Genomic DNA, 22,987 nt, shown 5'->3' with positions numbered 1-22,987 from the left:
ATGTCAGACTGTATTATAACTATTAAAACTAATGTTGTAACACAGGATACTAGAAGAGTAAAGGCTAATTTTAGTCCAGCTAACTTGGAAAATTGTATGAAATTAAAATAATTAATAAAGGCCATAAAGACTGTATCTTACAGTTCTGATTGCAGCCAAAGGCTAAATGTCTGTGCCAGAGAATGGTTTATTAGTTCCTGTACGTAGAGTGAAGTGTTTTATTGCCTTATGACTTCCAGAAGCTGCAACAGATCTTAGCAAAGCTCTACATGTGTGCATTATTGATAGGCAGGTGTGAGATTCTGGGTCGGTTGTTAAGAAAGGGGGCAGTATGGGAACCAGAAGTCAGATGACCAGATGTATGCGATGTCATTCTGCAATCCAGAACAAAAATGATGTTTTAATACTAGATGAGACTGAACAAAAATGATGTTTTAATACTAGATGAGACTGAAGTCTCATGTCATTCTGTTTTTAAACCCTGACATAAAAGGACCTGTCAACTACGTCATCTTGCCTTGCTCTAGTAAATGACCAGAGAATAGTAATTCCTTAGATCAGTCAGGAAAATATAGTGAGATTAGTTAAGTACTGCTTTTTTGTATCTGTGTTAATATATTCATCTGTGTTACTTTAATTTTTCTTGTGATTGAAACTTTGGTGTTTATTGTAAACATTTATTTTCACATTCTTTTATTATTTACTATTAAACATATTTAAACTTTTTATTGTGGCTGGTCTTTTAGAGAATATTTGAACTTTTGAGAGTACTTATACTTATTCAGTGACACTGTGGCCACTCCTGAAAGCCTTACTGCATTGGTCAAAACACTACCATTTGTATTCGTATTGATTTCATTCGGTATAATTGGGTACCCTTGTAAGAGCTTTAGAGTAGCTGGCTTTGGAGTGTCTACTGACAGTAACTACCTTATGGTCCGGGAAGAAGGGGGCATAGCTAGTAAATGTGTGCCAGCCTTTCCCAGGTGTGTGTGTGTGTGTGTGTGTGTGTGTGTGTGTGTGTGTGTGTGTGTGTGTGTGTATAAGTCACACCTCAAAGAGAGTGTGTGTCAGCTGCTTGCAACAGAGAAAGAGCACTGGTTTGACAGAGACTTGGTTTGGACACATGGCTGAGGACTCAACTCTATAGCTGTGCCAGTGTGGGAAGTCTTACTGGAAGACAGAGAAACCAAGACCCAGGACTGAATGTGTTCCCTCTGTGCACTTAAGGGAAATTTGTGCTTGGTGCCAACAGCTGCATGTGGAAATACTGTATCTATTTTTCTTCCAAGTGAACGTCCCTCTCTAGTGTCAGTGGTGAGGATTCAGGCTTCTTGATTACTGACCCAGAGAAGGACATCACACATTGGTGAGCATTGGTGTGGATATTAATTGAACTTCTGTAGCCTGTAGGCAGTTGTCAGTGAAGCTGTGTGTATTCTCAGTAGCCACAAGTTAAACCTTGAGACTTTAATTTTACAACAGTTTTATTTATTTATTTAATTTATTTACTTATTGTTAGTTTCGTTTATTCAGGGAAAGTAGGATGTTGTCAGTAGAGGATTATGGCAAGCTGACAAAGAACCAGTCGGCCAAGGTGTGCAAAGTCAAAGGACTGGTGCATGCCAACCTGACTAAAGAGGAAATTATTTCAGCCTTAGTCGCAGCCCAGAGCCAGCAACCAGGAGGATAACCAGTCTGGTGATGGGAATTTACAGCCCTCAGAAACAGGACAGTTCATCTTTTCCTCAGAGGACTTAAAAATCTGTTTGGAGTTAAAGAGACTTGAACTGGAGGCCAAATGTTTGCAGTCAGAATCAGCAGAGAGACTACAAACTTTGGAAGCTAAAGAAAATGACAGACTGCAGTGTCTGGAGACCAGAGAAAAAGAGAAGCAGTCTCAACAAGAGAGGGAGATGCTGACTCGTCACCAGCATCACAGAGGTAATGGGAAAGGGAATAACTGAACCCCAGAAGCAATAAAGGTAAGTACATTTCTTCCACAATTTACAGAGGATGATAATTTGGGTCTATATTACACTATTGAAGTTTCAAAACTTCGAATCTGATATGGTTGACACCATATAATCGAAGTCTTGAAACATTGAAAACACAACAACCTAAACGCTCTAAGCAGGGAGGCAAACCCCCCTGCACCCCCACACCCCCCCACTACTTAAATATACCAACTCTGAGATCGCACTACAATGCAGAAAAGGGGAATCTTCTCTTTCTGCTCTGTACGAAGATTTCCATTAAAAGATTAGAAGTTTCAAGACTTCAATCATATGGTGTCGACCATATCAGATTCAAAGTTCTAAAACTTCGATCTTCTGATATGCTCCACTTAAAGAAATCCCAATCCCTCAGAGCTACATGCTCTAGGGACCTAAACCATGTCTCCATAATAAATAGAACATGCTGGAGGGATAGATTCCTGACCCAGAGACTTCCCATACTCTGGAACAAACTACCTATCTATATCATGCAAAGCTCCTCATTAGCACTCTTAAAGAAAAATCTTGATGATTGGATGGAAGATGGGATCACTTCTGTGGCTCTGCTCAATAGGGGCACAGGAAAATAATTTTCTTGGGTGGCGAAAGCCAGGGTACCTTTTTGGCTAGGCTTATATAGGCCCAATAGCCAAGTACCTACCTATGAACCTATATAGACCTGATAATTTAGATAGTTTTATGCATATATTTGAAAGATTACGTAAACAGTATTATGTTGACCAAGGGCTCTGGGTATGGTTCCTGACCACGTTACTCCATGGCAAACCTGTAACTGCTCTTTCTAAATTGTCTGATACTGACTGTTGAAACTATGATAAAGTAAAACATTGTTTATTAGAATGTTTTCAATCAACACCTGAAGCTTACAGAAAAAAGCTTTGTGAGCATAGATGCAAGGCACATGAATGGGTATGATTATACTGCTGAGTTAAGCACTTACTTTCACAGGTAGGCGAGTGGTTGTCAGGTCACCACTTTAGAAGGGCTGGCAGACCTTTTGGTGAGGAAACAAGCCCTAAGCACTATGCCTGAGGACATGAGAATCTGGTTGGCAGACTGAGTGTAACTCTGCAGAGGAGCTGGGGAAAAAAGGGGATCTCTACTAAGCGAGCAGGGCATCACAGCACAGGAACGGGATACCCAGTACTGCACATGGATATATGGGAACCCATGGTGGGCAGCCTAAACCACCCCAACAGACTTCACCAGTAACAGGGGAAGCCACTAGTCCAGGTACATGGCCAGGATCAAAAGTTAAAAGCTTTAAAAATAACCAGTGGAACCACGTATCATACAGATGTCTGCTGAAGCAAGGTGAGGAACATAAGGTGGGGGAACCAGCAAGTGGGAATAACAGCAAGCCAGTGGTGAGTTGTCTGAAGACAACAGGGGCACCAAACTATCACCAGAGTTGATATCCAATCTTAGTGGATGGAAAACAGGCCACTGCTAAGACAGACACAGCCTCTGAATAACCATTGTGAAGCCTGCAGTGGCTAAAGAGAAGCAGTACTTGCTTGGGCAGTCCACTCCAGTCAGAGCTTTAGGAGGGACCCCATTCCAAATGTCTTTGTCCAGGGTTCATTTTGACTGGAGAGAGCAAGTAGATGTGTTTGAGGATATACTTGCAGATGTCTTGATAGGGAATGATTTTGATAATGCAGTACTTTGTGTGCTTGTAGTTACATACAGTCAGGCTTGCAGACAGGCATGTGGGACTGGTAACCTGGGGAGACCCAGACAGACCACACACCTGAAGCCAGGGCTGGTGAAGTGGCTATTTCAGGGAGGGAGCTACCATGAAAAAAAATGTTAGACAAATAGCTAGACATTGGTTGCTATTTACTGAGATGCCTCAATTTAGAGGGTTGCTTGCATCTAAACCTTCGTTTAGTTATAAATGAATGAAAATTTTAAAGAATTAACTATTTTATAAGGAGCAACCTCCATCTAGCCTTTACTTGATGAGTCTGAAGAAAGGAACATCTAGATGTAACAAATGTTCCTTTTTGTAGTAATACTGATAGATTGAAAAGGTTCCAATATCCAATTTTACATACAGAATTCTATGTTAATTGTTATGGAAACTGTGACACAAAGAATGTTGTTTATTTTGTGAGATGTGTAAACTGTCCCGCATTTTACATAGCAATGACTAACATGAAACTGATGGAACGGATAATCAAGTCACCTGTCTGAGATTGAGAGACAAGTTGCTACAAATGCTTTATTTAGACACGTTCAAGAATTTGATACTATGCATGTTTTAAAGTTTTTGACTTTCTGTGTAATTAATAAGCCCTCATGTGGTGGAAACCTTAAAGACTTAACCGAACTGGAAGAATATAAATGAATTATACATTTTAATGCTACTACTCCACCTGGGCTAAATGATTCTTTTACTTTAAAACCAGTTTTACATCATCTACAAAAAACAAGTTCATTAGATTATGTGATCTTGGTTTGTTCTATTTGTACAAGCATACGGTTGCTCTTCTTTATTCTAGCCTGATGAAGCCTAACTGGTGAAAGTTTTAACTTGCATTCTTAACTTTTTACCACATATAATAAAGTTGATCATGCTTAATAGTTGTTGCTGATTTTCAGCAGTTTCCAATATATTAAGTTTTTATCTGCACATTTGTTTTTTTGTAATATCTGATTTATTTTGTGCAGTATTTTCATTTTCTACTTTTGCATATTTATCTGCAGCACGACAAGCATGGCTGATTTCACTACACTACCTTCTACGAGTGATGTGGCACCTAGAAAACTGTCTGCTCCTCATGAATTTTTGGATGTGTATAACAACCCTTTACTTATGGATATTCCTACAATGCAATGGGTAGCAGACATGTTACTGCAAGGTAATGCCTCTGCTCATAACTATAAAACTAATCTCACAACGTTTGAGAACAAAGTTAAATTGTTCAAAAGACTACAGTGGCAAAAGCTTAGTTTTAATTTTTATTTTCAAAAGAAAATTGTTCCTAGAGGCCTGAGAATTTTAAAGGCTTCTACATACAGTAATTCATATTCAGATCTTCTTAAGAGTTCGCAGCTGATTAATCTCAGCTGCCCTTTTAATTGCATCAAATTAATGAACACCTTCTTTGAATCGCTCAAAACTGCTTTGCATAAGGAGGCTGAGGGCTTATATAGTGAGTTAATACAAGATACTCAACAAAATGTTCATGCTAACTCATTTTATAAAACTACAGACAAAATTAATATTTTTGAACAGAATTTAATCAAAAAGAAGAAGCAGAGACATAGAACACTTAATAATAAATAATCTTAAGACAACTTTACCAGCTCCACCAATTACATACCGACATCAGGTGCAACGTCCATCAACCAAATGCACCTATAGGTCACAAGAAAGCACAGTTGCGTACACTTACCATAAATGTAGATGTTCGAGTGTATTCACTGTTGCAGTCATCACATTTGAGTTATCCCTGCCAGGGTAGCCCTCGGCCGGCCCGAATACCAGAAGCTTAGTATTTCTACGTCAGTTGCTGTAACTTCAGGAATGACATCAGGTCGTCAGTTGTATAAAGTAAGGCAGCTGACGCCATTACATCAGTTTTTCTTGCCCTAACCTGTCAGTGGCCCCTAAGTAGGAGCCAGGCTCTGGTGGAAGAACCCCACCAGTAGAAAGTAAATACCAATATGTCCCTTGTATGGAAAGAGAAGAAAGAAGAGAAGGATGGAGGGAGGGAAACCAGGATTGCAACAGTGAATACACTCGAACATCTACATTTATGATAAGTGTACACAACTGTACTATGTTCTTCGTGTTTCACTGTTGCAGTCATCACATTTGGGTTGATTCCCAAGGCTGAAGAAATGGGTGGAGGCAGTTAAAGGAAACTACGGGCTGGCTAGGATGCCCTGCAAGACTGCAGAGGAAAAACCCTGCCATGGATTTGGAAAAGATAAGCAGGTGGTAATGTTTGGCAAAGGTGAGAACAGATGTCCAGGTGGCAGCCTCTAGCATGTCCCTGGTAGAGACTCCTCTGAGGAAAGCTGCCGAGGTGGAGGCTGTTCTGATGGAGTGAGTCATGACCCCCTTGGGAGAGGCTTCTCGTGTTGTTTGTAGCAGAAATGGATGCAGTGTGCTATCCATTTGGAAATGGTTTGTTTGGAGATGGCTTTGTCCTCTGCCTCTTTAGCAAAGCTAACCAGCAATTGATCAGACTTTCTGAAGGATTTAGTTCTGTCTAGATAGAATCTGAGCTGTCTCTGCACATTTAGAGAGTGCAGGATCCTTTCCCCCTTTTTCTGTGGGTTAGGGGAAAAGGTGGGCAAATGAATGGCTTGGTTGAGAGCCACACTGGACAGCACCTTGGGAATGAAGGATGGGTTAGACCTGAGGGATACCCTGTCAGCATGGAAGATGATGAAGGGTTCTACAGCCATGAGTGCTTGCAGCTCGGAGACCCTTCTGATTGAAGTGATGGCCAGAAGGAAGCCCGTCTTCCAGGAGAGAAATTTTAGCTCTGCCAAAGAGGCTGGTTTGAAGGGGGGAGGGTAAGCTTTTCCAACACAAAGTTAAGGTCCCAAGCTGGGATTGGCGCTCTTCTGGGTGGCCTCAAGTTGCTAGCCCCTCTTAGGAAATGTTTGATCAAAGGGTGTGAGAAAGGGGCTGCTCAGTTGGAAAATGAGCAGAGATAGCAGAGGCATGAATGTTAATAGAGGAAAAAAGAGAGGTCACTGTGTAGCACGTCAGCTAAGTAATCCAGGATGAGAGGCAGGGATGGCAGTGCCGTATTGGCTCCTTTAGTCTGAATCCAGGTGCAGAACCTTTTCCATTTTTCAGCATAAGACTTTCTAGTGCTAGGGCGTCTGGTCTCAAGTTGAACATCTAGAACCTGTTTACCGAGACTGGCAGATTGATGGGGGGGGGGGGGCTTAGGGAAATAGCCAAGCTGCCAAACTGAGTGTCTGCAAATGAGGATGCATGAATTTCCCTTTCCTCTGGGTCAGGAGGTTTGGAATCTGAGGAAGATACTAAGGTGGCAGTGGGGACAGGCTGCACAGCAAGGGGTACCAGTGCTGGTGAGGCCAGTCTGGAGCTATAAGAATTGTCCTTGGTTTTTCCTCCTTTATTTTGTGCAGTACCCTCGGGATAAGGGGTAGTGGAGGAAAAAAGTAGACCAACAGAGTGACCCAGGGGAAGGACAGGGCATCCACTTTCCAAGCCATGCAGTGATGCTCCCTGGTGCAGAACTTGCTGAGCTGCTGGTTGGTGTGGAAGGCAAAGAGGTTGACCTTCTGGGTGCCCCATTCCTGAGTTATTAGGGTGAAGATAATTCTGTTGAGTTGCCACTCGTGGTCCAGAAGATTTCTGCTTAAGTGGTCTGCCAAAGTGCTGGACAGCTATCATCTCTTTTTGGTTGATGTGCAGATGGACTTGCTGTTGGCTCCATTGGCCCTGTATGCACCTGCCATCCAGGTATAGTCTGATGCATCTGTGGTGAGGGTCTGGGTGGCAGGAGGTGGTGAGAAAGCTAGTCCCTTGTTGTGGGAGCATGCTGCTGCCCACCAGAGAAAATCATTTCTGAAGCAAGGTATTATAGGTATAAGAGCCTCCAGGTCTTGAGAGTGTTGACATCAAGTGCTTTTTAAGTACCACTGAAGTTTCCTCATATGCAGTCTGGCATATGGAATGAGTAGAATACAAGATGCCATGAACCCCAGAGCTTGCAGGATTTTCCTTGCAGATAGCTGGGGTGTGGTGGCTAGTTGAGAGAAGAAGGCTGTCGGGAAGGTTTGCTTTTCTGATGTAAGGAATGCCATCTGGGAAGCTGTGTCCAGGCTTGCTCCCAGGAATGTAATCCTTTGGGTGGGTACCTGTTTGGATTTCTTTTTGTTGATTGTGTACAGCAGGAGGTTAGTAGGGACTTTACAAAGGCAAGGTGTTCGAGCATTTTTTTTCCTGGCTGTCGACCTGAATTAGGCAGTCATCTAAGTATGGGTAAATCTGGATATTCCTTTGTCAGCAAAAGGCAATGGTCGGAGCCAGACATTTTGTGAAAACTCTGGGAGCAGTAGATAAGCCAAAGGGAAGTGCAGAAAACTTAATTGCTGAGATCCTGCCCTGATATGGAGATATTTCCTGCATGATTCCTTGATAGGAATGTGGAGGTAGGGCTCTTTTAGGTCTAGGGTGGCTAGCCAAGCATCCTTGGAGAGCATGGGTAGCAACTGCTGGAGGGTGAGCATTTTGAATTTTGGGATCACCAGGAATGTGTTTACAATGGATAGATAGAGGATGGGGTGCCAGGTGCCCTCTTTTCTGGGTACCAGAAAGAGTCTGGAGTAGAAACCTTGACCTTTCTGTTTTACAGGAATGTGCTATACTGCCATCATGGAGAGAAGGGAAAGGACTTGCTTTTGCAATCTGCCCACTGGTTTGTAGGTAGATCTGGGAAACCATTTGGAGTTGGAAGGGTGTGGAAAGAAAATTTGTATCCCTGGGACATAATGTTGAGAATCCAACAGTTATTGGTAATGGTGGCCCAAATGCTTGCATGAAAGGAGAGTTTTCCTCCTACGGGTAGGCGAAGGTGGGCAAAGGGAGGGGTGAGGAAGGAGAGTTACAGTGAGTTCTTACCATAAGGGGGTGGCTTAGAACTCTCTGGTTTTGAACAGGAGGTAGTCCACTGCTTAGATCTCTGCATTCCCTATGGCTGCTGTCTGGGGTGTCTGGTTCCCTGGGGTCTGGGCTGAGCTGGCCTGGTGGGAGCAGGAAAGAACCAGTGCTTGGTGGGACAATGCCTGCTGGACCTGTAAGAAATCCTTAACTGTCCACATAGATGTCGCTTTTTCTTCCATCTTTTTTAAGACCTCTTCTGCCTTAGTGCCAAATAAGTTGTCTTTGTGCAAGGGGGCATCCAACAATTTAGATTTAACATGGTCTGGCAAGGGCTGCTCCTTAAGCCATGCATACATTCTAAGGACAGATCCAGTGACTAATGCCCTGCAAGAAGCTTCTAGGACATCAAAACCACAGTGCAAGGTGTGTTTAGTTACTTGACTTGCAAAATGCATTAACTCTTGTAACTCTTTAGATTCGGCACAAGCAGCAAAGGAAGACATTTTTTGTTTTAGGAATTCCAGGGTATGTTGCTGAAATTTTAGCACATAGAACTGACAACTGAGTGCTCTGATAGCAAGAGTAGCTGAGGTGTATACCTTTTTAACCCATCTGTCTAGTGAGCGGGAATCCCTATCTGAAGGGGTGGGATTCTTAGCAGAGGTTGCTTTAATTCCTTTAGGCCCTTGAGAAATTACCTCAGGATCAGCATTAGGATTTTTAAAAAGAAATCTGTGCGAGTCAGGGACTCTGTAGTATCTGTCTGGTTTTCTGGGTGCAAGAGGGAGGGTGTTAGAAGTCAAGCTGAATCCAGGAAAACATCCTCCACATCAGCCAGGACTGGGGGGATTGCCAAGAGTCTGAACTGTGGAAGATCTAAAAATTCCAAGTCTCTTTTTAGACTGAGAGTAGTCCTGACTTTCCTGTTGGAAATGCTCTCTCAAGGTATGAAGGGTTTCCCCTGAAGGAAAAATCCTCTGGGTTAGAGGCTGAAGGAATGGAATCTTCTGCATCAGAATCCTCATAAGCACAGAGGAGTTGCATGTCTTCATATTCAGATGCATCAGAGTCATCGGACTCCTGTTCAGACAAAACCACAGGGGACAGATCTCTTTTCCTTTTGGAAGGGGTAGCTTGGCTTCCCCTGATCAGCATAAGGTCTTCTGCCATTTTAAGCATTTGGGACTGAGGCAAGGAAGCAGGTGCCTGAGATTGAGTTGTCAGTTTCTTTGGTGTGGTTCGTACCCTGGGCCTAAGAAACTCGGTAGTTTCCGAAAGAATGATAGTCGCGAAAGAAGACGTCGTATTGTGTTGAAAATTGGTAGTGCAAAAGGTTCAGACCCATCCAAGGTAGAGACGACTGCAGGATCCTTAGTCGAAGAAGAGTTTTGCGGCATACCGGACTCCGGAAAGGGTCTTGGTAGTGTCCTGCAAATCCACAGAAGTGGGCATCAGGGGCTGCGAAATTGCCTCACTGAGGACCGGAGAACTGATGACTAGCTTAACAGGAGTGTCATCTGAAGGTTTGGACCTGTGCGGTCTGTCTTTATCTTTACGTTTTTTCGGAAGATCTGCTGTTGGATGGCTTACCGAAGTCATATTGGAGTTCAAGGACTGTAAGCAAAAATATCTGGCTACAATAAGGGCCCGATGACGGATAGTTCTGGTGTTGAACAAAGCACAGAAGCAACAGTGAGGGACGTCGTGGTCTGGGCCTAAGCAAGTGACGAACTAGGAATGAAAGTTTTGGTGTGGTATTTGCTTTCCACAGGAGAGACAATTGTTAACGTTTTCTGACATCAGTTAGTGCAAGAAAAAAGGATCCTCGAGTGGGTATTTCGCTTTCGAAGACTTCAATTCAGTAGACGAAACTCGGGTAGCAGCCGAGTGGTACTCATGCGAACTGCTTCTACTTCGGGCTCCACGGCAAAAAAGACTGATGTAATGGCATCAGCTGCCTTACTTTATACTACTGATGACCTGACATAAGTCCTGATGCAACAGCAACTGACGCAGAAATACTAAGCCTCAGGTATTCGGGCTGGCCGAGGACTACCCCGGCAAGGATAACTCAAATGTGATGGCTGCAACAGTGAAACATGAAGAACATCAAACTGTTCAACCAATGGCTCTACAATCAACTACTTGTTTAGAGAGGCCACAAGAACAATCTAACCAATAGCTCATAGTCTACAGGGTCACACCCCTTGATTGTGGATGCTAATGTTATTCATTGACCATTTGGATTTCTTGATGCTTACCGAACAACCATTAGCAATGTTGTTGAAGCCTCAAGGGAAAAAGAGCACTTTAGGCCATGTCAGAAGGAGAGTCAATTAATCGACCAATTATGCGGAGTGGGACACGTGCTTGAAACAAGAACCAGTATTTAATCTATTCTATTATCCACTCTCGGAACATGAATTGTTTGTGCTTGGATAAGGACTGACATTTATTCTGCAGGCTAATGCAGATAGTGCTCAAACTATCACTGAAATCAAACAGTTTAGAAGAATGCTAAATCTTAAGTTACTGTTCCGCACTACAGATGCAAATATGCAAATATATCTCAGCCTCACACTAGAAGCAGTATTTTTATTCCACCCCATAATGCAGTGATACCGGCATTTGACAGAGCTACTGAAAGTGATATCTAAGAGCTATATAAAACGTGCAAGGCTGTTAAATTCTTCTATAATTTAACACCAGCACAAAAAGAAGCAATACGATTATTAAAGAACAATGATTGCCTCATAATAAAAGGAAAGTACAGTTGTGTACCTACCATAAATGTAGATGTTCGAGTGTATTCACTGTTGCAGTCATTACTCTTGGGTTATCCTGCGGGCAGGCTACCCTCAGTCGGCCAGAATTCCAAATTCTAGGTCCGGCATCGGTTGCTGTCGCCTCTTCCCTGATGTCAGTGCGCCAGGGGAATAAAAGATGCAGCCGATGCCATTTTCTTCAGTTTTTCTTGCCCCAGATGTCAGGTGCCCCAAATTGGTAGGCTGAAAAAATATGCCAATAAGAAATGAATGCAGAAAAATAACATTTCCTTCATCTACAAGCAAATACACCAAAAAGGTTGTATAGGATAGAGAAGTGCAGCTAAGTCCCAGCAAAGAGAAGGGGGGTGGTGGGTGGGTAACCTGGACTGCAACAGTGAATACACTCGAACATCTACATTTATGGTAGGTACACAACTGTACTATGTTCATCGTGTTTCACTGTTGTAGTCATTACTCTTGGGTAGAATCCCAAAGCTGAGGATGGGTGGCTGGGCTAAATGGGATTAGGAGAGGCTATGAGGCCCTGCAGAACTGCAGTGGCAAAGCCTGCTCTGGAGTTATAGAGACAAGTGGTAGTGCTTTGTAAAGGTGTGCACTGAACTCCAAGTTGCAGCCTCTGAGATATCTTTGGTTGGTACTCCTCTGAGGAAGGTTGCTGAAGTGGCTGCTGCTCTGGTGGAATGAGGCCTAATGCCCTTAGGCACTGATTTGGCATGTTGAAAATAGCAGAAATGGATGCAATTGCCTATCCATTTAGAAATAGTCTGTTTTGAGATAGCCTTTCCTTGTGATCCTGCAGCATATGACACTAAAAGTTGCTCAGTCTTTCTGAAAACTTTAGTTCAGTCCAAGTAGAAGCATAACTGCCTGTGTATGTCCAAAGAATGCAGAATTTTCTCACCCTTGTTCTGTGGATTTGGGTAAAAGGTAGGCAAGTGAATGGTTTGGCTGAGGGCCACACTGGACACCACCTTAGGCATAAATGTAGGGTTTGTCCTCAGAGAAACCCTGTCTGAATGAAAAATTATGAAAGGTTCCACAGCCATGAGTGCTTGTAATTCCGAGACTCACCTTTTAGAGGTTATTGCTAGGAGCAGAGCTGTTTTCCAGGATAAGAATTTTATATCTGCTGTTGATGTTGGCTCGAAAGGAGGCAGTGTGAATTTTTCCAAAACATAAACTGAGGTCCCAGGCCGGAATTGGTGCTCTCCTTGGAGGCCTAATGTTTTTGGTCCCTCTGAGGTACTGCCTTATTATAGGATGAGAAAAGATAGGTAGTTCCGTATTGTAATAGGCTGAAATGGCAGAGGCATGAATCTTAATTGATGAGAAAGAAAGGCCTTTGTTCAGCATTTAGGTTAGGTATTGTAAAATCTGAGGTATATTTGGTACAGACGTGTCAATGCCTTGTTCCTGGTTCCAAGCACAGAATCTCTTCCATTTTTCTGCATAAGAATTTCTGGTACTGGGCCTCCTGGCCTCAAAGATAACATCCATAACAGCTTTTGAAAGAAGAGTGTTCTGAATGGCTACATTATCCACCATGCTGCCAGATTTAAGGTTCTGAGTTGGCTGTGCAGGATCTGATTGTTTTGTTGGGTCAGCAAGTGAGAAGTTTAAGGCAATATCCATGCTGGACCTTGAGACAAGCTCTTTAGGATTGGGTACCAGTGCTGGCGTGGCCAGTCTGGTGCAATCAGTATCATTTTTGGCTTCTCTTGTCTGACCTTTAGGAGTACTCTGGGAAGGAGAGGCAGTGGGGGAAAAGCATATGCTGTTAGATTTTTCCAGCTGAATGATAGGGCATCCACTTTCCATGCTTGCTTGTGATAAATCCTTGTGCAAAATTTCTGCAACTGACAGTTGTGAGGGAAGGCAAATAGATCTACGTCTGGGCATCCCCATTTCCTAATTATCATGCTGAAGACTTGTGGATTCAGTTTCCATTTGTGGGGATCCATGAGGTTTCTGCTTAGTTCATCTGCCAGAGTATTTGTTTTTCCTGGCAGGAATTGTGCTTGCAGGTGAACTTGAAAAGCCAATGTTGTGTCCCATAAGTTCATTGCTTGTCTGCAGAGGGGGTAGGAATGTGTACCTCCCTGCTTGTTTATGTACCACATGACCATAGTGTTTTCTGTCTTTATCAGTTACTGTCCTGGATGAAGTAGGTCCTTGAAAGCTGTCAGGGCATTTTGAACAGCTAGCATCTCTTTTTGATTGATGTAAAGATGCATCTGGTTTGCAGGCCATGTGCCCCGAATACATTTTCCTGCTATATGGGCCCCCCAGGCATAATCTGATGCATCCATTGTCAGTGTCTGTCTGGCTGTGGGTAAACTGAATGGCAGACCCTTGTTGTGGTGACATGCTTCTGCCCACCATTGAAACTCCTGTTGTAGGCAGGGAATGAGTGCAATTACTGTCTCCAGGCTGTGGCAATGCTGAGTCCAAACACTTTTCAGATACCATTGTAGTTTCCTCATATGCAGTCTGGCATATGGAATTAGTAGAATGCAGGATGCCATGAAACCCAAGGCCTGCAGGATTTTCCTTGCAGATAAGTGGGTTTTTGTTGCCAATTTCTTGAAGTAAGTAGTCAGTTGTTTTTGCTTGTCTGGCATGAGATAAGCCATCTGGGCAGTTGTATTTAAGCTTGCACCTAGGAATATTATCTCTTGAGAGGGCACTAGTTTTGATTTCTTTTCGTTTACTGTGTACCCGAGGCCAATTAGTAATTTTTTTTTTTTTGTACAAACGCGAGATGCTTTAGAAGAGTGTCTTTGTTCTCTGCTTGAATTAGGCAGTCGTCCAAGTAGGGATAGATTTGAATTCCTTTTTGTCTGCAAAATGCAATTACTGATGCCAGGCATTTTTTTGTACAAACGCGAGATGCTTTACAAGAGTGTCTTTGTTCTCTGCTTGAATTAGGCAGTCGTCCAAGTAGGGATAGATTTGAATTCCTTTTTGTCTGCAAAATGCAATTACTGATGCCAGGCATTTTGTGAAGACCCTGGGCGCAGTAGATAAGCCAAAGGGCAGTGCAGAAAATTGGTAATGCATTGAGTCAGCTATGAATCTGAGGTATCTTCTGCAAGATTGTCTGACTGGGACATGCAGGTATGCCTCTTTTAGGTCCAAAGTTACGAGCCAAGCCCTCTTGTCCAGCATGGGCAGTAGCTGCTGTAGAGTCAACATCTTGAATTTTGGAACTTCCAGAAACGTATTTAGTATAGACAGGTCCAGTATTGGTCTCCAGGTTTTCTCCTTCCTGGGTACTAGGAAAAGTCTGGAGTAAAATCCTTACCCCTGCTCTTGTTGCGGTACTTGCTGAATGGTCCTCATGTCTATGAGGGCAGTAATTTGCTTTTGTGCTACTGCCCATTGATTGTGTGGCAGGTCTGGCATGCCCTCTGACCTTGGTAGGAGTGTGAAAATGTAGCCTTGGGACACTATGTTCAGGACCCATTTGTCTTGGGTAACCATTTGCCAATTTGATGAAAAAAGTGCTAGTTTTCCCCCTAAGGGGGCTGTCAAAAGAAAACTGCTTGGAACTGGTAGAGGAAAGTCATTGGGACTGTTTCCTGTAAGGTTGTGATTTGTCTTCTCCGCTTTTGGAGGTAGGAGCACCCCATTTTTTAGGCCTGTATGAGCCTTGGGGCTGAGATCTGCCTCTGGGATGCCTGTATCTGCCTCTTTGTGGTCTGTCTGACACTGGAAAGGACCAATATTTAGAAGGCCAGTTCCTGCTAAACCTAAGTGGCTGTACCTGTAAGAAATCCTTGACTGTCTGCATGGATTTTGCTTTATCCTCCATTTTTTTCAACACCTCTTCTGCTTTAGTACCAAACAAAGTATCATGCTGTAATGGTGCATCTAATAATTTTGCTTTAACATGATCAGGCAGATTCTGTTCCTTTAACCAAGCATGCCTTCTAATAACAGAACCTGTAACAGTGGCCCTGCAAGAGGCCTCCAGTGAATCATAACCACATTGCAAAGTATGCTTTCCCACTTGTTCAGTTGCATGCAATAACTCCTGCTATTCCTCCTTGTTCTCTGAACATTCAGTATTTGTCAACATTTTCTGTTTAAGCAGTGACATTAAATATTGCTGATATTTAAGCATATGAAACTGACAATTTAAAGCGGGTAGCAGAAGTGTAGACTTTTTCCCCCATCTGTCTAGAGCCCTAGAATCCCTATCAGGGTGGACAGGGTTTTTTGTAGTGGAAGCTTTAACCCCCTTGGGACCCTGAGATATAGTTTCTGGGTCAGCAGCGGGGTTTTTATATAGGAATTTATGAGAATCCGGGACCCAGTAGTATCTGTCTGGCTTAGCAGGTGCAGGGGGTAAAGAGTTAGGGGACAGGCCAGACTCTGAAAATACATCCTCTACAATGTCTAGAACAGGTGGAATAGCAAGGGGTCTCTGCTGAGGAAAAAGCAGAAAGTCACTGAGCCTTTTCTTAGATTCGGAATAATCTTGGCTCTCCCAGTGGAAATGCTCCCTCACAGTATGCAAGGTTTCCTCAAAAGAATAATCCTCAGGAGGAGAGGCTGACAGAATGGATTCTTCAGCATCAGAATCCTTATAGGGAAGCATGGAGTAATCCTGTTCAGAAGAGGAATCAGAGGAAATAGATACCTGATCAGAAGAATCATACTCTGTCTCTTGCCTAGGCCTCTTATCAGGAGGGGGATGGGAGCCCTTGATCAAAGTAATTAGGTCTTCGGCCATTTTGAGCATCTATTTTTTAGGCATGGAAGTCGGAGTAGGAAAATGCTGTACTTGTTTCTTTGTCTTTAGAGTTGCTTTAGTCTTTGAAGCTGAAGATGGCTTAATGTATAGTAGTGTAGGTCTGAAAACTACCCTCACAAGCGGATGCCTGCTCAGCGGCTCTGGACCCATCTGAGGGTATGATTTCCAGGTGTCTAATACCTTGAGTATCCAGAGGCCCAGTCGGCTCCACGTGGAGTCGGTAGCTGCCTGTGGCTCTGAGGTAGCGGGCGCCAGGGGCTGTGAAAGTGCCTCACTGAGAACCGGTGAATCGGCGACTGGCCTAGTAGAGGCTTCGTCGTCGATTTTGGACCTCAGATGCCTATCCTTGTCCTTGCGTTTTTTGTAAACTCCGGTTTTCGGCTAGTCCGACGGCATTATATAATTTAATCTTCGGCCAAAGTAATGAAATGCAAAATGGAAACGACGCTTGATAGTGCGTTGGTTAAATCTAGCACAAAACCGACAGCTAGCAACATTGTGATCAGGGCCTAGGCAAGGAATACAGTAAGAGTGAAAATCCTTATGAGGTATTTGTTTCCCACAAGAAATACAATTGTTAACTTTTTCTGACATCGGTCTGGAGCAAGAAAAAAGTTTCCCCAATGGGGTACTTACCTTTGATGAAGACTTCGGTTCTGAAATTCGGATTTGAAAATCTCAGGAGTCGGCCGACTGGCATTTGCAAACTGCTTTTGCTTTGGGCACCGCGTGGCAAGAAAGACTGAAGAAAATGGCGCCGGCTGCATCTTTTATACCCCTGGCGCACTGATGTCAGGGAAGAGGCGAATGCAACCGACGCCGGACCTAGACTTTGGAATTCTGGCCGACTGAGGGTAGCCTGCCAGCAGGATAACCCAAGAGTAATGACTGCAACAGTGAAACATGATGAACATCTGATAAAGGTGGTGGGACAGTTGTTCTAAATACTTCCTATTATGTTTCTACAAAGTTACATATGCTGGACACAGATGAAGATAGAAGAATTACAAGGACTGAATTACATCAGATAATTAACAGAGTCAACTGATACATGCAAGAGTTATTTATTAGTCAGACAATAGATGAAAGTCTTAAAAAATATTTATTAGTCATTTCACCCATTATCCCACTTATTTATGGGATTCCAAAAATACCCAAATCTCTTGTGGAACCACCAATGCGTCCAATTATGTCAGCTCGAGGCTAGGTAAAAGAAGTAATATCAAAATTTCTGGACCATGAATTAAAAAGGCACTTACATAAGGCTTCTACCTTCATTAAAGATACAATGATTTAATATTCAATTGTCACAACGGTCACTAACCCATGAATCGTTTAACTGTTTGTGATGCTTGACACTGACCATCTTTTTACCAAGATTCCACACCTTACTGGCATGCAATCACTTACTCAGTTCCTTCACGACTATATAGATTACACACAATCACAAATCAGTCTTTTTAGTGATTTACTGAGTCTGGTGTTATTAAACAATGTTTTCCACTTTCAAAAAGAGCTTTACATCCAAGAAAAGGTGTTGCCATGAGTACACGCATGGCAAACACATATACTAAACATTGTTATGTTCATATGGAAGAAGGTGCATATACATAAAAAATTCAGGGATCAGTTATTTTTTAAACGTTTTGTGGATGATTTCTTTATTATCTGGCAAGGTGACGAGACATCTCTCAATTGCTTTTATGATTATGTTTCATCCACTACTGAATATCTTTCTTTTAAGGAGGAAAGCTCTCTTACTGAGATCAACTTTCTTGATGTTAAGTTGTTCAAAAATACAGAAGGAAAGACTGAAACAACACTATATAAAAAGATGTGAAGGCAAACTCTGATTTGCATCATACTAGTATACACCCCTCACATATGTTTGACAACATTGTTAAAATTCAAATGTCGAGAGGGGCAAGACTCAACACAACAGACATTTTAATGAATGAGCAATTGGTTTCTATAGCCAATGACTTTATTAGTAGGGGGTATAATGCTTCAAAAACAAATTATATAAAAACTAAGATCATAATGAAACGAAATAATGAAGCAAGAGATATGCTCCAGAATACTGCTCCTGATCATCCTAATGTTGTACAGTACAATAAATCACAAAATAAATTACGATGTGCACTGTCATATAATTGCAAAATAAAATTTGTTAGACAATAGCTAGATATTGGCCGCTACTTACTGAAATGTCTCAGTTTAGAGGGTTGCTTGAACCTAAACCTTCGTTTAGTTGTAAAAGAATGAATAATTTAAAAAATGAACTGAGTCTGAAGAAAGGAACATTTAGATGTAACAAATGTTCTTTTTGTAGTTATATTGACATATCGAAAAGTTTCCAACATCCAGTTTTACATACAGAATTCTGTCAACTGTTATGGAACTGTGACACAAAGAATGTTGTTTATTTTGCGATATGTGTAAACTGTCCAGCATTTTATATAGGAAAGACTAAAATTAATCTGAAGGAACAGATATCAAGTCACTTGTCTGGGATTAAGAGACAAGATGCTACAAATGTTTTATACAGACATGTTCAAGAATTTGATATTACGCATGTTTTTAAGTTTTTGATTTTATATGTAATTAATAAGCCCTTACTCAGTGGAAACCTTAAAGACTTAACCGAATTGGAAGGAGCTAACTGGATTACACATTTTAATGCTACTACTCCACCTGGGCTAAATGATTCTTTTACTTTAAAAAACAGTTTTACGTCTTCTATAAGAACAAGTTCATTAGATCATGTGATCTTAGTTTGTTCTATTTATACAAGCACACAGTTGCTCTTCTTTATTCTAGTCTGATGAAGCCTAACTGGCGAAAGTTTTAACTTGCGTTCTTAACTTTTTACGACATATAATAAAGTTGCTCAAACTTAATAGTTGTTGGTGATTTTCAGCAGTGTTGCCGATATAATTAGTTTTATTAGACTGTAGTTGAGCCACAGCTGTTGGTAGGTTCCCTTGGACAGAGTGACTGCAAGGGCAGAGGTGATTGGTAGTACCCAGGCTGACAGTGAGGCACCACTGTCAGAAGATACCAGACTTCCCATTGAAGAGTTACAAAGACAGAGATGAGACAGGATCAGCTCTCGGACCCTACACTAAGAGGCTTGGCTTGAGGGAGGTAGCTAGGGAGCCTCCTGATTCTCAAGGAAAAGGGGTGCCTGTGCACTGGAAAAAATGATTACTGTATAGAGACTGGAGCCCTGAGGGATGGCTAGAGGTTGAGGTAATACAGCAGCTGGCAGTGCCTACAGCCTACCATCTGGCACTTATAGCCATAACCCACAACATTCCTTTGGCAGGTCATATGGGCATAAAGCATACCAAGAGATGTATTATGCAGAACTTTTACTGAACTGGGACTGCAAGTGATGTAACAGGGTACTGCAGGACCTGTGAGCAGTGCCAAACGTAGGCAAGGCAGGAGATCGGGTCTAAGTTCTTTTGATGCCTTTGCCTGTAATTGGGAACCCATTTTAAGGATTTGCTATGGATATTGTGGGGCCTCTGAGTACTCCAAGTTCCACAGGGAAGAAGTATATCCTGGTGGTTATAGATTATGCAATTAGATACCCTGAGGCAGTGGCTCTGTAATCCATCATGGCAAAGAAGGTTGCAAATGCTTCATTAGAGATTTACAGCAGGATAGGTTTCCCGATAAAAATACTGATGGGCAGAGGTGCCAATTTCATGTCAGACCTGCTGGCTTGTCTGTGGAAGAGCTGTGGGGTAAAGCACCTAAACACCCCCCAGACTAATGGCCTTGTGGAGAAGTTAAACTCTACACTAAAGACCATGCTATTGGCATTTGCAGACCAGTTTAAGAGAGAGTGGGACAAATATTTCCCCATCTGCTGTTTGCATACAGAGAGGTACCCCAGGAATCTACAGGTTTTTCACCCTTTGAGTTGCTGTATGCGCATAAATTCAGGGGACATTTAGATTTGATGCATGATGAGTGGGAGGATGAGTGTGAATTCCACAAGGAGTCTGCTGCGACATACATCCTAAATCTCTGGACAAGGTTTAGAGAACTCTTAGGCATGGGCCCAGGAGAACCTGGTAGGAGCCCAACAGGAGAAAAAGGTCTGGTATGACTGGAATGCTCAAGCCTGAGAGCATGGTGTGGGACAGCAGATTATGGTTCTCATTCCTGTCAGACACATTAAGCTGCAGGCAGCTTGGGAGGGACCCTTCAAATGGTAAGGAAGGTCAGCGATTTTAACTACATGGTAGAACTCCTAGGCAGGAGGCAGGGGGACAAACTATACCATGTTAACATGATGAAGCTTTACCATGATAAGGAGGGCCCTGGTGCTGAGTATTTTCAATGGGTTGCAGCAGGAGTTTGAGGGGGATCTATGGCTACATTGAGCCAACCAGCAAAATGCCAAGTTAGTAAGGTGGAGCCTAGGGTTGCAGGCATATGATGACATGACAGTGCAGCTCTGTAGTGGGGTCAGCAATGCCAATGCAGATGGGTTCTCAAGACAGAGTATGGGTTAATATATTCCCAGACAGGCTCATTTCTCTTAAGCCACGTTTCTCAAAGGTCACTTAAAAAATAGCTTGTGTCTTTAAAGGGGAGAGAGACATGATGAAGTGACATACTGCCAGCTATGCCAGGAAAAGTAGGGCAGTGGATGTGTAACATATGCCAGTATAGCTAGCTGGCATTTTGTCAAGAATTATATGTCATTTGTATAACAAAATGATTTGTACAGATGCTTGTGCTGAAAAATGTATCTGTAAAGTGGCTTGTGTTAAAAATGTCCCAGCAGTGTGTCCTGCTGGAGAGGAAAAATATATACTTGCATATCAGACTATTATAATTATTGAAATTAATACTGTAACAGAGGATACTGGAAGAATAGAGGTTAATTTCAGTCCAGGTAACTTTGAAAAATAGTATGAAATTAAATTACTATTTAGGCCATAAAGATTGTATCTTACAGCTCTGATTGCAATCAGAGATGAAATGTCTAAACCAGAGAATGGTTTATTAGCTCCTGTAGGAAGAGTGGAAGTGTTTTATTGTTTTATGACTTCCAAAAGCTGCAACAGAACTTAGCAAAGCTCTATGTGTGTGTGTAATATGGACAACATATGCACGACATTTTGGGTCAGTTGCTAGGAAAGTGGGTAATATGGGAACCAGAGGTTAGATGACCAGATCTATATGATGTCATTCTGTAATCCAGGACAAAAATGATGTTTTAATACTAGATGAGACTGAAGGCTCATGGCATTCTGTTTTTGAAACCTGACATAGAAGAAGGATCCCTCACCTACTTTATCTTGCTTTGCTCTAGTAAGTGGCCCGAGAATAGTAATTATTATTTAGATCAGTCAGGAATATATATTGAGATCAGTTAAGTTCTGTTTTTTCTGTATCTGTGTTCTCCTATCTATTCATTTGTGTTATTTTAACAATTAATGTGATTGAAACTCTGGTATTTACTGTAAACAGATAGTGGATAATAAAAGAACATGAAAATACTATTAAATATATTTAAACTGTTCATTGTGACTGATCCTATAAGAATATTTTAACTTTTGAAAGTACTTATATTTATTCACTGACACTGTGGCCACTCCTGAAAGCCTTACTGCATTGGTCAAAACACTACCATTTGTACTGGTATTAATTTCACTCAGAATAATTGAGTACCCTTGTAAGAGCCTTTAAGCAGCTGGCTTTGGAGTGTCTGGTGGCAGTAACTACCTTACAGTCTGAGCAGAAGGAGGCATAGCCAGTAATCTGTGCCAGCCTTTCCCAGGTGTGTGTGTTTGTGTGTGTGTATGCGTAGATCAAATCTCAAACAGTGTGTGTGTCAGCTGCTTGGAGCAGGGACACACAGCATTGGTTTCACAGAGAGTGTGGTAGAGGACTTAGCCTGGACACTCGGCTCAGGACTCAACTCTACAGTTGTGTCAGTGGGGAATCTTACTGGGGACCTGGAGAGAGACCAAGAGAGAAACCCAGACTCTAGACTGACTGTGTTCCCTGTGTGCTCTTAAGGGAAATTGTGCATGGTGCAGAGTGTTGCATCTGGAAATATTGTGTGCATCTATTTTTGTTCCAAGTGAGCGCCATTCTCCAGTGTCAGTGGTGAGGATTCAGGCATCTTGCTTTCTGGTCTAGAGAGGGGATGTCACAAATACCTGTTCTCTCACTTTCAATGAAAACAACTCCTAACTGTTCTTCCCTTTACAGACTATTTAAAAAAACAGGATAATATGAAATAACATCTGCAGTAAACAGCACGTTGACAAAGTATAAAAAAAAGAAGTTATGTACTCACCATAACGTTCTATGCGAGTTGTTCATCTTGTCTTCATTCTTTACTGATGGGTTCGGTGCCAATTCTCGGCTCCAACTCAGCCAAGTTCAAAAGCTCAAGGTCTTCAACCAGCTCGAGGCTAACTCCCTATCCCATGATGCACCCTGATCTTCCCTCAGATCTTGTTTGCTGCATGACTACTTAGTAGTATAAGTATGCCACTCAGAGTTGGATAAGAGACAAAGCACTCTATATGGACCTCAAGTAGACTGGATGGGAGTTAGAGGGTGGGACATAAGAATGAAGGCGAGATGAACAACTCACATGGAATGTCATGGTGAGTACATAACTTCTTTATGTGAAGTTGTTATATCTCACCATTCATTCTTTACTGATGGGTAGCGTCCCAAGCACATCTTTGCCGGTGGCTCACGAGAGTATATTCCTCAGAACTGTGGAACCAAAGGATGCCCTGTCCCTGGGGGGCCTTGTCTACTTTGTAATGAG

The 22,987-nt window shown here is 42.3% G+C and overlaps 1 long non-coding RNA gene across 1 annotated transcript in view; it reads right to left on the bottom strand.

Moving 5' to 3' along the window:
* Positions 1 to 22,987, bottom strand: part of LOC122805373 — a 422,769-nt gene that overhangs the window by 78,989 nt on the left and 320,793 nt on the right. The window lies entirely within an intron of this gene.

Source organism: Protopterus annectens, chromosome 6.part1 (genome assembly GCF_019279795.1).
Source record: "Protopterus annectens isolate FY-2018-M chromosome 6.part1, PAN1.0, whole genome shotgun sequence".
Lineage (NCBI taxonomy): Eukaryota > Metazoa > Chordata > Ceratodontiformes > Protopteridae > Protopterus > Protopterus annectens.
The sequence above is the reverse complement of the archived record's forward strand: the minus strand, read 5'-3'. Positions and strand labels throughout refer to the sequence as shown.